Source organism: Passer domesticus, chromosome 3 (assembly GCF_036417665.1).
Source record: "Passer domesticus isolate bPasDom1 chromosome 3, bPasDom1.hap1, whole genome shotgun sequence".
NCBI lineage: Eukaryota > Metazoa > Chordata > Aves > Passeriformes > Passeridae > Passer > Passer domesticus.
This window is the reverse complement of record NC_087476.1, coordinates 102,106,318-102,124,242: the sequence shown is the minus strand read 5'-3', so window position 1 is coordinate 102,124,242 and position 17,925 is coordinate 102,106,318. Positions and strand designations below refer to the sequence as shown.

Genomic DNA, 17,925 nt, shown 5'->3' with positions numbered 1-17,925 from the left:
AGAAAACCTGCATATTCAAGCTTTTCTACCTTCATAACCTGGGTTTAAGTTTAAAGGGTCACATGCAAGGTGGTTATTCGAATCTATAAATCATTCAACGTAGACCCTATAATACAATTCCTGTTCCCCTAACACACTTTCAGATATAGCTAGAAGGCCATCTGACCATTCCTCACAATTTTTCAGAGGTGCCCTTAACTACATCTCCACAGAAGCCTTCCTTTCCCATGGTTTGGTCTCCTCTCAAAGCAGAACTGAGCCAGCTGCCTCAGGTGCTCCTCTCCAATTCATCTTTGAGCTCATCATGAGCAATTTCCTGCCAACTCCACATCATGTCTTCATCCCAGAGCTACCTACCCCCGGGATTTGCACTCTCAGGCTTTCAAGCCTTATTCAGAAAACCACAGTAACCAGCAAGAACTCCTCAGTGGCCCCTTTATTTTTGGCAGTTCCAGCATTTTGCCACCTCACCTATATGGTTATTGAGATGATTCACCTGGAACTATTGCCTTGCTATTCTAGTTGTCTGTTGTAGTTTTTTTTTTTTTCCCAGGAGCCCATATTTGATTCAGTACATGTGTTTTTAAACAAGATAGCAGAAATATACAGTGAATGTGTCATGGTTCATAAATAAAATTATTATATAGAGCAAGCCGGATCCTGTGAGAGCTTCTAAAAAGCTACTGCCAGAGCTGGAGACTTAATGAATAAAAAGCCTCTATCCTGTGACCCTCCTTTGGTTTGATTAGTTCCTTTCCATACTAGAGGAATATGAGATGACACAGGAGCTGCTACAAGTCTGACACCACCATTCTATTCCTTCGCTCCTTTTGTGTAGTGGTGATAGGAACAAAGTAAAGGGGATGAATCCAGGGATTTGCCACTGCTGCAATTCCTTCCCACAGGAGACCTCCCTTTCACATCAGAAAATGTTAAGGTACAAGGTGAGGGCAAGATATCATGTGTGTTATTTTTTAAAACTCAGATAATTAGGCATGTCTTTTCATCCTAAAAAGAAAGTAGCCAGGTTAAAAATCATGCAAATAAAGCGGAACTTCAGATAACCTCATGAACCACATAAAGACAGCCTGCTATGTAGTTTAATTGCTGGCAAGTTTCAGCTTCCTGCTAACGGGACAGTACCCACTGAGGGTCTCTAAATCAGTACAGAAAAGGAGACAGAACACTTACAAAAAGTAGGCAGAAACTGTTCCTTCATACCCTTCACTGGTTTCAATGTCAGCTCTCAGGGAGGGGATCCCTCCAGTCATTCAATTCCCTGGTCTTCATCAAACATTGAGTATTTGCATGAAATAATTTAATGATTAGACTTCTGGTTAAATTTTTCAAAGAGTGATTATATTAATTACTTCTGGAAGTTAATTTCCCTACATAATTAATGTCCCATTGAAATCCATAATGTAGCTGTTTAAGAAATGTTGGACTATATGCACCAAAATCTTCCAAACTCATGTTCAGTTTCTTGCTTTCTAATCTAATAGAGCTTTAATTAGGTCTCAGTGAATATGTGTAATAGAAATAGGGAAAAATTAATGCAAAGTTAGTCTTTTTTCTTTTTCAGTGTCGTAAATTATGAATGGGTGCTCATCACAAATTCAGCCTCTCAGTCAGCTTGCAAGCAATTACAAACAATTCTCACCATGTAGCATGATAGCATAGAACTGCATCAAATAAATTATTTAAAAATCTGAAAGTTTTTTATTGTCAGTGAGAGTGAAGAAAGACATCTTCTGATATCAGCACCTCAGAAACAGAATTATTGGGATTTCTCACTGGATGCTTCCCATACTTTTGCTGAAATCCAAGGGAATTGCTTTTCATTAAAATTTGGCTTTTGATAAGAAAAAATGCCCATTAACGGTATTTTGGTAATTGTGTCATATATACAAAGCAAGCAAGAAGGCTGGCAAAGTAAATTGAATACATGTCCTCTGACAGAATTCTTCATTGCTGGGATTTGAGAATTTAAATCAGAAATTCATGTCCTGATGGCTTTAATAGGCTTACATGTTATAATGACCTTGTAATGGAAAATGCGTGGCTGCTTTCCCCTCCTGGTGTGGGTACCTGACAGAAATGTCATTACAGCCTCAGGCGCTCCCCGTGTGCAGCAGAACCCAAGTCACAGAGATTTCCCATCTCACATTCATTACGGAGATAACCTGAAGAAGACTCAGTGCTATCGCAATACAAAATCAGGTCAACCATGACTTGATGTTGCTGACTTTTGAAATCCTCCACCACCCCCTACTTGTGTTAAAGTTTTTTTTATGACCCAATCATTGAAGCTCTAAATCCTTACTGTGTGGATTGCTTTTGTGTAATCTGCTATCACTGAGAAAAGTTTCAGTTTGCCATCTTTGGCATTGAGACGTATGCAGGCTATCACATAGCTTCTTAGCTTCCTTTTCTTCACAGGCAGCTCCCTTTGGTCTCCTCAGAGGTCATGAGCTTGAGGTCCCTGACATTCTGGTCCCTCTCTGGATAACCTATCCAGAACCTGTCACTTTCTCAACACCCCTTTTTAATTGGAAATCCAGATTTGGACCATCTTCAAGTACAGCCTCAGCAGTACTAGAGAAAACCAAACAGTAAATTCTCTGTGTCTCCTGGCCATGCTTCTCTTTACACAGACCAGCAGGTTTTGTTTTATTTGCATTGAGAAAGTACTACTAACTTAAAAAAGAGTTAGACCCTTCTGAATCAGCAGTGACTGTGAAAAATTGTGGTGAAATTCTTGTTTGGTGGAAATAATAAAATTTAATTCTTTTGGGCTTCTGAATAGTGGGTTGGAGAGCTACAGTTCTGAATTTATACCCCTGTTTCATCAAATATTTACCAGTATGATTTTATATTACTGCCCAGAGATATTTCTTTTTGTCTCAAGATTAACTTTATTCAGTCTTGAAAATACTCCTAACTACCAGCAGAAATTTAGGAAGAGTTTGCTATCTATTGATGCTGTAGGTTTGGGGTTTTTTTTACTTTCACTGCTCTGATTCTTTAAATTCAAGATGATAACTTCTGCTCCATTACATCAGGCAGAGCCATTACCTTATGTCACAGAGAAGACATAAGCATTACTTCCACAGAGTTTTTACACTGGATCTTTGTTCATTTCTTTCCCCATCTCTCTCCTTTAGAACTTTCTAAACTGAGCATCACTTTGTGCAAAAACACATTATCATAGTGTAGGCAGAGAAATAAGACAGCCGTTTCTGAGCTCAGACCTGCAGCTGTTTCTACTGAACAGAGTCATTCGACAAACTTGGATAGGTGTATTTGAAGAAAAAACATTTAAATGTTGCCAGCTACACACCTTTTTTCTTCACCTCTGAAACATATTTTGCTCTCTTTCTTACAGAAAATTTATGTTACTTTTTATTGTTTAAAGAAGTATCTTTCTCACATTCTTTCCCATAACCTGTTATAACAAAAATATTTCTGCATTTTTCTGTTCAGCATTGACTGACTGCTAAGATCACAGCCTGATCAATGGCACTTCCTACTCTTTAGAGGAATATAGGTAGAGCACAGGCTCAGAGACGACTGTGTTACAGATATTAAAATATCCAGCTGTTTTAATGTGACTCAACAGACCTATTTTTTATTTCCATTTCTAAAAAGCAGGTTTTTGTGGTCCCTACAACTGAAATTTGGGTGGAGGAATATTCATCAAGTTTTCAATATAAATTCTCCACCATGACCTTTGATACCTCACAAAAACCTCTGCTCCAGAGGCTGAAGACCTACACAGCTACAGAACAGAGATTAATACAGCCCCTCCCAGTACAGGTATATACATGTGTTCATATATGAGCAGGCAAAGACCTTTTGTGTGGGGCACAGTACATATGAGCATCTGCATGTTGCAGATACTTCTGTTGCAACCATGGTAGAAAATTATACACCTAGAGCAGAGCTCATTTTCTACTTCCATAAGCAGTACAATAGATCACCTTATTATTCTGCCACAAATTGAGTATAGTTTTCACTGTGATGCTTCAAAATGCAGACAGCCTCTTTCACTCACAAATGAAACAGCACACAATGCCTGCCAGAGCCAATACTCCCACGTACCAGTGTAATGCTTCAGTAAATTGAAGAAAGAAGCTTGCCAGCCTTTCGTGGTTGTCATTAAGCTAAATGAAAAGTACAGAGATACTTGCTTAGCAGGCTGTTGATCTTAGAATACCAACTGTTTTCCCCTTCTAAAAGTCTCCTTTTTTTCTCACTAGAAGCACGGGTGGACATTTGGCAACTTCTCCTTTGGATGTGCTGCATTTCAAGTTTCTGCTCACTCTGACTCCATTGCCCCATGGCACAGAAATCCAGAAGCTTGGACAACAACTTCCTCAGGCATGCTGAGCCACCCCTCTGTTGCATCCCTACTGGGAAGTCCAATAGAGCTTATGGGCAGGCTAAAGAAAGGCTACCTGGCTATTATGCAGTATATTAGTGCTGGGGTCTTGCATGTGCTGGAGGAAGAGCTACAGCAGCATGCTGGAAACAACCAGCTGGCTGGTGAACACACAGCATGCACATCTAGCTCTAGATGCTGTATTTTCAGGATCCCAGGATACTTCAAATTATGTCAAATGTTGAACTGGCTTCCAGAGTAGGAAGGTGAAAATGGCTTCCCTGCTCCACATATTCACATTTGGCAGAGCAGAAAATATGGTCCTTGTTTTGGGCTGCTTTCTAATGTCATCCTTCCTGATCCAGCAACCTCTGGCTCCTACATCCAGCTTGAAGTACCCTGTTAGTCATAACTGCTCTCTGCTTTCAGTCTTTGAAAGAGATGACTGCACACCATCTGAAAACCCCTCTTTGTGGGAAGATTTCAAGGCTATCTTGTGCAGTAGGAGGAAATAGGGATGAGCCCAACAGCACAGCAACAGCTGGCAGCTGCAGGAAACCAGTCCTTAGTCCTCTGTGAAGAGGGAGAAGGGGAGGTCATATTTAATGCTGCATATTTTGTCTATGGGGCAGGTGGAGGGCAGAAAAAATAACCCTATCAATTGGTTCAGGAACAGTGCCTTGACAGGGGCTGTGGAGGACAGCCTCGGAGTGATGGCATTATGCACCTTTCCCATTGGGAACTTTTTAATACCATCTCCCCAGCAGTAGTGCTGTGATCCTTTCCCGGTTCCTGACTGCCCAGCTCACTGCCCCCATCCCACCCCAATGACTCAGTTCCATACTTGCTGGCTGCATCTTTATAATCAAATAGCATCATTGCAAGTCTCTGTCATGCATTGGCTGCTTCTCTAAGCCAAAGTTTTTAATTGTATTTGCAAGTCTGTTTTAATTGCAAACAATCCAGATGCAATTTCTGATAAGAAGAATGAAACAATTACTGTTCTTATTGCCAGCTTTGTGACTGCAATGTTTATAGTTTTACTTTCAAATGCAGAAAAAGATATATCCAGCCTTTCAAGGGCCAAGTCAGGCTGCAAGAGATCTTGTTTTGGAGTAGAATTATTTCAGTGGATTAGGTGAGCAGAACTCAGATCCTGGAGGTTAATATTTTAGAAATGGCTACCCATGGCAAATCACCTGTGTCCTGGACAAAATAACACATCATAAAATAGCATGACTAGCATCTAGGGGTACCTAGCTTTATTCTGCCCACTGCTATTTCTTCTTGTTTATCCATCACCCAGCCAAGGCTTTTCCACCTCCTTTTTGAAATATTTCTATTGCAAAAATCATGGTCAATTTTTTCTTCTAATTCAATAAAAAATATATGGTACATCAAAGCCTTACTTTTGTTGCAATCACATTTTCATATGTAGAGCAACACAAGTGGCTTTATAAACAGGTACAGACAGAAAGATAGATGCCTCACTCTCCCCCTCTCCACATATTCAATTCTCATTCATGTATGCTCAATGGAACACAGCACATTTCAAGATATTATAATATAGCTCTTTATACTAGCACATTCTTTCTATTTGATCTTATTACCTCTAGAGGCTGTAAATAAAATACATCATGTATAAGTCACTAAAAGAAAACAAAATGAAAATATGTAAATAAATCAGGAAAATATGTAAATAAAAAGGACTATTTATTTATTGCCAGAACTTGCCAGCTGTTTGAAATAACCTGCTGCCCCTTCAAGCTGGCTGACTTGACAGTAATTTAGAAAAAAAATTCAAGTGTCAAGCAGTTCACTGTATGATTGAACATTTATTACAATGGGCACATTATCACCTAGACAAATGAAAAATGCCTCTGGCATGTGGCAGCAAGAAGCAGCCAGACCAGCTAAGAAAGTCTTTAATTTAGAACTAAGAACTCCTATATAGATTTTAAATGTACTTCAATTAAGGTACTCCAGCCAGGAAGGTCCATTGTAAGTGGGTTTTTTTATTAATCCTGATGGCATGAGTAGTTCAGTATTTCACTGTGAGTTTCACAAATGTTATATAAAGGAATTATTGATTACAACTCCTAAAAGTCACCTAACATAATTGTCTTAGTGCTTCCTTTCAGGATGCCTCAGACCTCATCAAAGATTCCCTAATTAAAAATGGATAATATGTGGCAGGATTTCTTATATCTACTTTTTCTCCATGTGGAATTTTTCACTATTCTTTTACATTCATGTCACCTTCCATCTTCTGAGTCCATTGCTCTATAGCTTTATTTTGAGCATTTGCCCTTCACGTCTCATGATTCTTGTTCCTTCAGATATTATTATAATTCAGGCTGATCTGACTCTGGCTGTGCTGAAGCACACCACAGGCACCAGGCACATTTCCTGAGCCTACTGAGGCAACCACAGAACTTCTAAGCACAGCCATTCACAACCAGTGGTGGAGAGAGGGGGAATCAGAGCCCACAAGAAGCTGTCTGCTCACACAAGACTCCTTTTCCTCAGTCTTAGGTTTCTCCCTACGCATTTTTGACTCCTTTGGATATGACAATCTTTGATTAACGTGTAAAGTTCTTCAGATCATTTTGATTTAATTATCTGTGGTTCTTGGTTTTTTTTATACTATTACTACCTCAAGAAGACTCTCATGCAGGAAATGCTGCATAACATGGCTTTGCTAAATCAAGACCTTGGAAGTTCTTAAGCACTTTGGTGAGCTAATAGTGTTCTGTGTACAACCACTTAAATTCCTTACTTTAGGGTGGCATTGTTGGGCACCCAGTATTTCTAGAGCTGCAGAATTGCTACTGAATTGCTTCTAAAGTGATCAAGGAGCCTGATTGTAAGAGCTGTTTTCCTTGCTCATGCTTATTCTCCTTCTTTCTAATTTTGTCACACTTCACTCCACATAGACATACATGGCACATATCTGCTGAGTTCTTCTAAGAGCTAGGCACTAACATAAATTCCCATTTCAAAATGTTGTGAACTTGCAGAAACAACTTGCTATCTAGGGCAATATTGAGTGAAGATGGCTCAGCACGCTACAAATTACACTTCCCATTGCTAGCACAGCTCCTTTCTGCTGCAGGGGAAATAATTTCCCAGGAAAACAGGAAGTCTACCAGCATTGCCCTCCCTGAGGGTGATGCACAAGAAACAAACATTGCTGGCTGCTTCTCTGAGCTCTACATGCTCTCTAGGTGCTGTGGGAAAATATAGGCTTCTGAGCTGCAGTTTAATAGCAACTAACAGCATCTGAAATAAAAACAAAATAATAATTTCTAGTCATAATAATAACAATTATTAAAAAAAGAACTTACTGGGCTGCTGTGGCCCTAAAAAATTGGTCCAAATTCCCAGCTACACTCATACCAAGTTGGGAAAAACACAGGTCCAAGAACAGGACACAATAAGTAATCTCAGCCCTTGAAAACTGATGATCCAGGATATAAATTAGTGTGTTCTTAAATAGAAACAAGTATAACTTTTCTTGGTACCAGCCCTCAGATGCTTGGACCCTAAGTTCCTATGGGAATATTTCCTAGCCTCCCTTCTTGTCTCTGCCTATATAACCAACCTCCAAATTTATCTGTAGATTAAGTACTCAAATAGGCAATGCAGCTGGTTTTGTGGCTAATTTACAGGAGTTAGAAACGTTTCCTTCTGCTCAGGCTTTCTCCTTAACCTGACCCACAATTGCATACTATCTTGTCTTCACCTGGTTAGTTTAACTGGAAGTAAGAACACACTTTTTTCTTGCCCTGTAAAGAATCACCTTTGTAGTTGCTTCGCTGTCTTCTCTTCAGTTTGAAGTCTGCAATTACAGGATGACAGCTGCATGACCAAGGTTAAAGAAAAGCCAGCAAGTCTGATTCATCGGTGGAAATTTAGAACCTCCTGAAACTAATAAGCAGAGTAGAGGGAACTGGTGTAATTGAAGTGAGAGCTCTGGGGCTTTCTGTTCCCCTCTTAAAAGGGGGAAGAGTGGGAGGTCAGGCAGAAAAATGAATTTTAAGATGCCTGGATAAGATTATTTGATAGATGATTTGCTACTATGCTCTAACTGCAGTGGTTCTGCTGCCTTTAGCATTCTGAAAATAGGGATCATGAGGCTGAAAGTGGCTGAAAGATAAAAGGCTTAGTGTTCAAGGGGAGAAATGACAAAGAATGGGGCAAAAAAAAAAAAAGAAAAAACAGAAATTATTTTTTTCGTTCACATGATGTACTTTTCATCACAAAGTTTATTTCTGTGTTATATGTTCTGGCACCTTTGTGGTTAATGCATTGCTTAGAGAATGGTTATTTCTTTACAATTGCATTGGAACTATAGCTTATGAATCCAGTATTAATTTACAATTATTCAAATTGTGCCTTAAGAAACTGGTGCTGAAGTCTTCCTTTTCTACCAAAATGGTTCTACTTCCAGCACACAGAAGAATGAAAAGCAAAGAGCATCCAAATGGGTTTGAGAAGGCACATTCTCTTCAGCAGAGGCCACTGCATATGGACTTTATGAGACAATGATGTTGGCTGTTAAGCACACTGCCATCAAATGTGTAATTATATCATTATCCAGTTGCTAAACAATGTGGATTTTGAGGGCTTTAATTATTTTCTGCCTACTCTCATCTGAACTTGCTTCCTGCCAGATAAAATATCGAAACATGTTAGGGAGCTCGCTGTTGATTTTTGTGAGGTTTAGACTTTCATTGAACACATTTAAACAACTATTCAAATCCAAGTAAGTCTTATAAGCAGCACATGTAAATAAGATAGATCCAGTATGAGCCAAACCTAACACAACACCCCAGTGTTCCTCCTGGAACACTCTCAGGAACACATGGAAAACTCTTGTCTTTGGCCAGTCATTGTACTGAAGTCTATGAAATTGTCTCACCTTTTCTTTCTACTTTTCTTTCTGAATAGAAAAGGCCATTTCCTTTAGGTGCTGTGTTACCATTATCTCTCCATTAGTGAAAAGTGGTGGTTGTTACAGAAACTCTCAGCTCCCAAGCTGGCCACAGAAAGAAACAGATTGCACATCAACTCTGAGCGTTGCCTATGGCTTGAACAGGGAATAAAACTGCCCCTGGGGACAGCATCTAACTTTTGTCATTTGTTCCCTGTAAGGTTTGACCATAATATCTGTGGCTGCAGATCAAGGTGGCCCTGAAAGACAGCTAATGGCCTTTTTCTAATTCCCAGGTAAAAGTGTCATTCATTTTTTTTCAGTCACTCAGCACTTCATTGAATGAGAATTGATGTGGCTAAATTGTGTTTAAATCATGAAGAGAGGATTTTTGTGAAAATTACTGTTATCCATACCTAATGGCAAACAGATCTATGCTTTGACAAAAGCAGCAGTACGACTTCAAAAATACTTTTCCTTTTCCACAAATTCAAAAAGAAAATCCTTTCTCACTAGACTCCATAGTGCACTAAACACACAGCAGAGAACATTTCACTAAATGCTGTCATCATTTCAGTTATTTGCTTCTCAGCTGCACCTTATATAACTTTATTTAAAAAGAAAATAGGTTTCCTACCTTTGTGGGGCCCCTGGTTATATTGCATCCTGGGAGACATGGATGTCCCATGTGTAGCTAGAGACAACAGCAGTGGCAATGATAGATGAATTGTAGTGAGAACACCAGGGGTTGGCAATGTTGAAAAGGCCAGTTAGTTTACTCTGTCTCCAGAATTATCCTAATCTAATATTCCATTATTGTAGATCTATTGATAAGAAATTCACAGGCTTGCAAGGCAGACTGAGATCTACTGAGCAGAAGCAACAGGAGGAAGAAATGTGAAATCTGCTTTAGAAGATATGTTGGTCGAAGATATGTCTCTGGTTTTCATTCTAAGGCTGTCAAACACAAGATGCTGATATTTTGTTCTTGTCTGCATGACACAGCTCCAAAGATAGGTTAATACAGCAGTCTGTATATATGCTCTTAATGCAAGTAATTGCTCTTAAATGGTAAAGTCTCTATTCTTTCACTGCACCTTGAAAAATGCACTTTAAAATATACTTAATAGAAACGTAATTACTTATATCCTTTGTCACTTAAAATAAGCTAACCAGATGGCATGAAACAATCTCAGAAAGAGCTGATCTTATCAATTAGGTATTTAGATTTAATTAATATACAGTAACTGGCTCATTAAATTAAATGCTTATTTGAGACTAATAGTAACATTTTTTTATTATAGTTTCCATTTGCTGTAGCTAGCAGAGCAATAAACTACAGCTCTGAAAAACATCAAACAAAATGTTTTACATGTTCCAGTTTTAGCTGGGATAGAGCTAATTTTCTTCCTAGTACCTGGTATAGTGCTGTGCTTTGGAATTAGGATGAGAATAACATTGATAACACAGGGATGTTTCAGTCACCTCTGAGCAGCACTTCCAGAATCAGGACCTTTCCTGCTCCTCACACCATGCCACCAGTGAGTGCACTGGGGGTGCACAAGATGCTGGGAGGGGACACAGCCAGGACAGCTGACCCCCCACGGACCCAAGTGATATTCCATGCCATATGTTACGATGCTCAGTATATAAAGTAGGAAAAAATCTGATCAGGAGCACTTCCTTGAAACTGGTTGGGCATAGTTTGGCAGGTAGCGAGTGATTGCTTTGTGCAACACTTATTTTGTATGTTCTAATTCTTTTATCACTATTATTATTAACCTTTTCTTTTTTTCTGCACAATTAAACTGGCTTTATTTCAATCCATGATTGTTGCTGGGGTTTTTTCTTCCATTTCCCTCTCCATCCCATTGGGAGTGGGATGGTGATTTAGCAGCTGTGCGCTGTTCAGTTGTCTGGTTAAACCATAACAAACGTTCATCATCTCTGATCACCATTGTGGTGAAGAAGATGAGAGTAATTGTGTGGTATTTCTGCAAAGTAGCATAGTAAGAAAGAAAATTATCTAAACAAGAAGAAATCTAACTTCAAGTTAGGTGAGTATGGGAAGTAGCCAACCTCTACAACAGGAAACCTCATGACCAGCAGAGCCTCCCAGCAGGTTACTCACAAGGAAATGAGTTTGGCCTCTAAAGCAGCTTTCAAGTCCCATCCACCTTGAGAGAAATGTGGCAGGGAGAAGAAATGTAATGCAAGACCTTGAGAGACCTTGAAATATCAAGAGGAGCACCAGGAGGTGAAACTTGTCAGTCTTTCACAATGCCACTGATTTCCTTGGCAGCCACTTGAGAAACACAAACACATGTATATGTACTTGATTGTCTTTTGAGCTGTCAGTAAAACAGAGTGCCTCATGGGTATGTGGAAGCTAAAGCAGGTATGTGCAAATAGCTCCTTTTAAAAATACAAAAATTCTTACAGTAACTGTTAATTACATCTGCGGATGACAAAATATCTTTAGCAGCATGTTAGATTCCAAGTAAGGGGTGAGAAAAAATCTGTCTTACTGCCAAAAGAAAGGCATCAAGACACTATATTATTGAAATATCTAATTTAATTTAAAAGCATAATAAGGTATTTAAAGTAAAGTATAGTATAATATTCACACTTTTGGTAACGTCCCTAAGTTTTTTTCTTTCATTCAAGACTTCAATATTTTAATATGGTAAAGTTTTAGAATCCTTTTAAATTATTAAATCTGAATTAAATCTATTTAATTCTATCTAAAATCTCTTTTGAACCATTTTAAAATATAGCATAAAAAATGCTTCAGTTTTTCTCTCAAAAGCCATTAAAAAAAAAACAACTCAAAACTACTTTCTAAACATTGTAATGATGTTCATCTGAAGCAATTACAGCTTCAATTAACTGCAATTCCATTTGAGAAATTTTCATGCTTGGAAAAAAATTTCCTTTTATTTAAAAAATCCCAAACATCTGAGTACCTTGCAAACAAAACTAAGCACTTGTGATTATCCACTTGAATGGAATAATTGAAATTTGACCCTTTCTCTACTACACATCAATGTTAATATAATGCAAATCAGATCTGTACCTTTTTTTTCTTATAAGAGTAGAAATAAATAGGATCTTTAAGATAAGTTTCCTATTCTCCATTAAGCTGACAGCATGGAGTCTGAAGATAAATTAATGGAAATGAGTGTGTTATGCAGCCAAGAAATGCATCTAGCATGCCCAAAGCAAAATAATTATCATTACAAGAGACCTCTGCAACCTGAACTTAAAGGCCGCCAGGTTGTGAGGAATGAAAGCAACTTGTAATGATGAGAATATAATCTACCACTTGTTCCTCTGCACATAGCCCACCTGCCAGGCAAACAAGTTAACCTGTCTCGGGTATGAGCATCTTCACAATTAAGTTTTATTATTAATAGACTGCTGTTTCTGTTGAGCACCTTTGAAGGGTCCATCGTAATTTTTTTGATCCAGTGAGGGCAAAAAGCAGTATCTCAAATCTTTTGTATTTTCCTAAGTAATATCCTTCATTCACCATAAGCCTTGGCCCAGGCTTGAAGGTTTTCCAAATTATGTTTTCTCCAATGAATGAGGAGAACCTTTTAGACTCCCGGATCAGACATGTTTCAATTATTATGGCAAAGGCCATTGCTACATGCACTCAGCAAGGCGAGAAATATCATGTTGGAGTAGCCCTGTATCTTGTAATTTTCAGTGACATGCACTTGTAGTTCAGAGGAACAGGAAAATATTTTACTGTTAAGATAAAATATGAGAACAGCACAACAAGAAACATATTTTCTCATATTGCCGGTTCAACCCTTACAGAAAGATTGAGTCAATCAGGCAGGTCTCTTACTAGACATCTGTTTGAAAATTAATGAAGAATAGTTCCTGATGTAAGCCTACTGGCTAACACGTTGACATTCACACAAGCATGGCCAATGACAAAGCAGTCTGATAGGTACATATCTCTTTTTTTCACATATTCACTCAGCTTTAGGTATTACATATTTTCTACTAAATCTCTGTTCTACGGGATTGATTCATATCTAGTGTAAATCAATACGGCTCGGATTAGGTCAGTGTAGCTGTGCTAATTTACACTGGTCTTCAATCTGGGGCATTAATTTTAAACTAATGTACTATATTTCTATACTAAAGAAATACAGTTTTCATCTTGACATAGTACTGTATTTTGCATCTCTTCAAGAAACAAGATTAAGATGTGATTCATACTTTTTGAGTGATTTTCATATCAAGCTCCTATAAGCATTTATCATTTGCACAGGGAGTCCTGCAGTTCTTCAAAAGCTCCAACAAGACCAGAGTGTCATCCAACAAGACAGCTGGCTAGACTCATCTGTAGACAGTCTGACACTGTGTATTTATAAATCTTGTTGCTTAATTTAAAAAACAACCAAATAACCCTAAGATTTTAAAAACAAACAACTATAAGATTTCCCACAGAAGAAAACTGTTGTTCTTCCCTTCCCCCATGATCATAGACATCTTTGGGATCAGCCAGCTCCCCTGCCTTCTAATGACTGAATCCAGGCATCCTATACACAAGCTGCACCAGCAGATGGAAACCCCAGCTCCTACCAACAGGCAAACTGATGAGCCAGGCCCAGCCCATCACAGTCATTTTGAGGATGGAGGAGCTGTCAGAACCCGGGATATCTCTCTGGATGCCCTGGATGGCTCAAAATCCTCGCAGGGGCTCGGACACCTGGCAGGAAGCCAAGGACACTTGGGAATTCAATCTCAACCTGTGGAGCAAATTACCAACTTTATGTGAAGAATTACAAGTCACAAAAGTTTAAGCAGCATAACAGTAGTTGTCACAGGGTGAAAGGTGGAATTTTGAAGAATTTTACTATGGGGGTCTAGGGAGACAAGATGGAGGGATTTGGGCATTGTCCTGTTCTTCTCCCTTCTTCTTCCTAGCCTCCATCTTCTTGGTGATGGTGGCTCTTTGGGATTGGTTTATGGTAGAAAGTCACTGTCTAACATAGGTGATAGGTATTGGGACAAAACTGTAAAACTACGTAGTTTGTAGTATAAAAGACAAAACCAGCCCTGGGGTGGGAGGAATGTTCCTCAAACTGACCTGCAGAACAGACCTTGGCAGGCCAGACAGAAAATGTTTTAGATAAGAAATAATAAACAACCTTGAGAATGCAAGCCAAAGACTCCTGATTTCTTCTTCAACAGCTGAGTTGAGAAAAAGAGACTTTTTAACACACCTTGGGATCACCACAAGCAGAGGAAATCCCAAGAAGGAGCCAGCCTGGTTAAAGAGACAGGGCCTGGCTCACAAGCCTGAAGGACTGGGGCAACTAAACAACCTCTCTAATGAGCCATTTGGTCATAAGGACATCCCATGGAGCAAAGTCCAGAGTATGGACACAATAAGCCAGAAAGATTGGATATAGTTGCCCAATGTCCCTGTCAGGCAACGAGCAAAGATGGCTGGGGAAAGAGCAGGAAAATGGAAAATAAAACAACAAAAACCCTAGGAAACATCATTACTGACAGCATCTCCTCTGAGTCTTGAAGGAAATGACAGGCCTTTGCAAAAGATTTCAATTCATCAAAACACCATTTTTTACAAAATAATGTTCTGTGCGAAAATTGTCTTTGAGTTCAAAACTTTATATTTGTGTTACAAATAGCAGAAAACTATATTCATGCTTTGTTCTTAATGCAGTGCTGAGGAACCTTCTTGGTAGATACAAATGTATTTATCAGCATATGTTTAAAAATAGATAAAAGGAAAAAGAGGTGCAAATATTCTTCATGGTTTGATTGAAGAGTCATGAAAGATCAGGTAGTTCAAAAAGAAACTCATGAGTTCCACAAATCAGTGGGAAAATCAGTTCAAGATCCTCCCACCCACTTCAGTATGCATGTCCTTGCAATGAGCATGTACTTCACAGCTGATAATTTATGTGGTCATGAAAAGCTGTGAAACTGCAGAGACCAGATACCAGAGACAGGGAATCATAATCAATTCATGCCTTAAGAAGCACAAAGGAAAAAAAAATCAATATGGAATTTCACAGCAAGGAAGGGTTCAGACTGAGTAGAACTGATATTTGTTCTTGCCTGGAGAAAGAAGAGTCGTAGATGAGCTGCACTTTGGACTTGATATCATAAGGAAAGTTGTAAGAAAGCACAAGGTCCTAACCACTTAGTAGAGGAGGCATGCTGGAGAGGTTTCCCTTGTGCAACTGAGCTGTGTCTGAAGGAGTTTCATGCTAAAACATCTTTTCTGAAGTATTTCCTGTCTGAAAAAGTGGAGTCTGAATAGAACACAATAAACCAAGTTAAAGTCTCAGTAGATGTATAACCACATTTTAGTCCATATACTCCTTTCAACTCCAAGGTTTCAAATTGTCTGAAACCTTTGTGGCCCAAATTTTCCGAAATAACCAAGGTCCACTTCTGGATTTGCACTTGAAATAGCTCAATAGGGCCTGATGTGAGATTCAAGTTTACAATTCAAGTTTATTTGGAGTTCCTCGATGAAAACTGAGAGAACCTGGACATGCAAAATTCAATAATTAATTATGCAAGAAACAAACCTAAATAATGCAAAAGCAATAATTAACATTTTTGTGCCACCCTTACTAGCTAAGAACCAGATTTTCAGCATAGCTTCCATTCATTCAGTGTCATTGTCTCAGTGGAACGCATCCCAGGCTTTCATTAGTCCTCTGTACAATAACAGACAGCTTTGGCTGAGGCTGTACAGTCCATGCAGCTAATAATAAAATTGAATGTACCTGTATTTCCAGAACAGCAGATTTTAATATCTTGTGACCCATGTCCACCCAAGCACCACAGTCTCCCAATTAATCTCTTAATGGAACAGCTAATTTCCAAAATGTTTTCACTTAAGGACTTACCCAATTAAGTCCTTTTAGTAAACTGACCTCAAGCTCTAATCGTCACTTAAAACAGCATACTGACAACTGTTAGTGTGGTACAGCATTCACAACAATAAGAATAGATATGATGAAAAATTTAGTATTTGCCTTGCAGCTTTGGTCATTGGGGATCATATTTTCCTTCACAATATTTTTAAAGATATGTTTTCAAAGTGAATAATTTTAGTCATACTTTCTCTGAAGTTTTCCTGATGACCTACATTACATAAATAATTTTATCACATACATATAAATATATGTATATATACATAATTGTATAAAAATAAGCTATATAAATACTTTACAGAGTGAGAGTTCTCTTACCTTTTTCTGAGGATCCACTTCTAGCTGGGACAACAGGGTGTATCAATGAACATGGTAGCGGTGAGGCTCAACAGAGTCAGTGACCAGCTGCAAAAGTGGCCCAAGGGGTTTGCTTGCTCAGCTCTCATCCTGGTGCAACAGCTTCCTCAGGAATGTTCTTCTCATGTCATGTTAGAGTAGTACAAGGACCTCCTTACTTTCTACAGAACAGTAACAGACACAAGAGGCCAACAATAAAAACAAGAAATAACAGCCCTGACCTTCCCTGCATTCTTCCCTGCCTTGCTATCACCAACAGAGAGGGAAGATCTGGAGAAACATTCCCTCCAGGCTGTTCAGGTGACATTCAAGGACATTTAAGGTGATGGTACAAAATAATCCTCCACAGGAGAACTTCTTCCAGAGATCTGGTTGGCATAAGCACTTATTTTTTACTTCTTTTTCTTTACTTCAGTTGTGTCTGTTGTTCTCGTTCACTGTGAACTGACACACATAAAAACCAGTGGGACTACTCTAGTCCATACATCCTGAAAATTCTGTGTGGGTTGGGCTTGTCTTTTTAATCTAAATTTGCAAAGCCTGTAAAATAGAGGTCTCCTCCATGGCCAAGGTACAAGGATGTTGAATTAAACATTACTGTGTGTTCACGTAACTTTAAAGATTTAATTAAAACCCAGTCTATTATACAAAAATTAGTTAATGTATTGAGATAATAGATCCAAATATCAAAAAAAAAGTATTATGTCATCTTTTCCCCTGCAGCTTTACAGGCTGTAAAATTTCAATCCTGTATCAGCCAATACTTTCATAATAGACTTTGCACTGAGAACACTGGTTCTTGTCATAATCCTTAAGATATAAAAAGATCACCTTTAGTTATTTTCAGACTGGCCCAAATATTTGTGGGATATCTTACTGTGTATGCTCAGAAGTAGCCACCAAGATGACAGACATTTTTAAATCTTCTAATTTTTACTGTCTCATAGCTTTGTCAAGGCCTAGAACAATGAACTGCAATCAAAGAACACTGGAACATATAGAGATTTTTGCTAAGCCTAAGGAATTGGCTTGGAATTAAAGATTCATGAGCCCTTGCAGATATGGGCACAACATATGAAAAAGTTTCTCCTGGGAACATGTGAAGCACAGAGGCTTAAACTCTGACTTGCACTTGCCGAAATCTATGCAGCCATAGTAATAAAGACCTCATATATAAATAGAATGAACAAATAAGAACTAATGCTAAGTTAACACACAATATGTCCACAGCTGGGAGCCAGATAAATCTGTGATTGAGTGCAACCAGAGTCATCAAGAAGGCAGTTACCAAGTTTGAAGTGAATGAACTGTGT

General features: G+C 38.6%; 1 long non-coding RNA gene across 1 annotated transcript in view; it reads right to left on the bottom strand.

Moving 5' to 3' along the window:
* LOC135297322 (uncharacterized) overlaps positions 1-17,925 on the bottom strand; it is a 476,053-nt gene that overhangs the window by 131,543 nt on the left and 326,585 nt on the right. Inside the window, exon 11 of the long non-coding RNA XR_010359348.1 lies at positions 16,574-16,773. This is a non-coding gene — a long non-coding RNA (uncharacterized LOC135297322). The remainder of the gene's footprint in view (positions 1-16,573; positions 16,774-17,925) is intronic.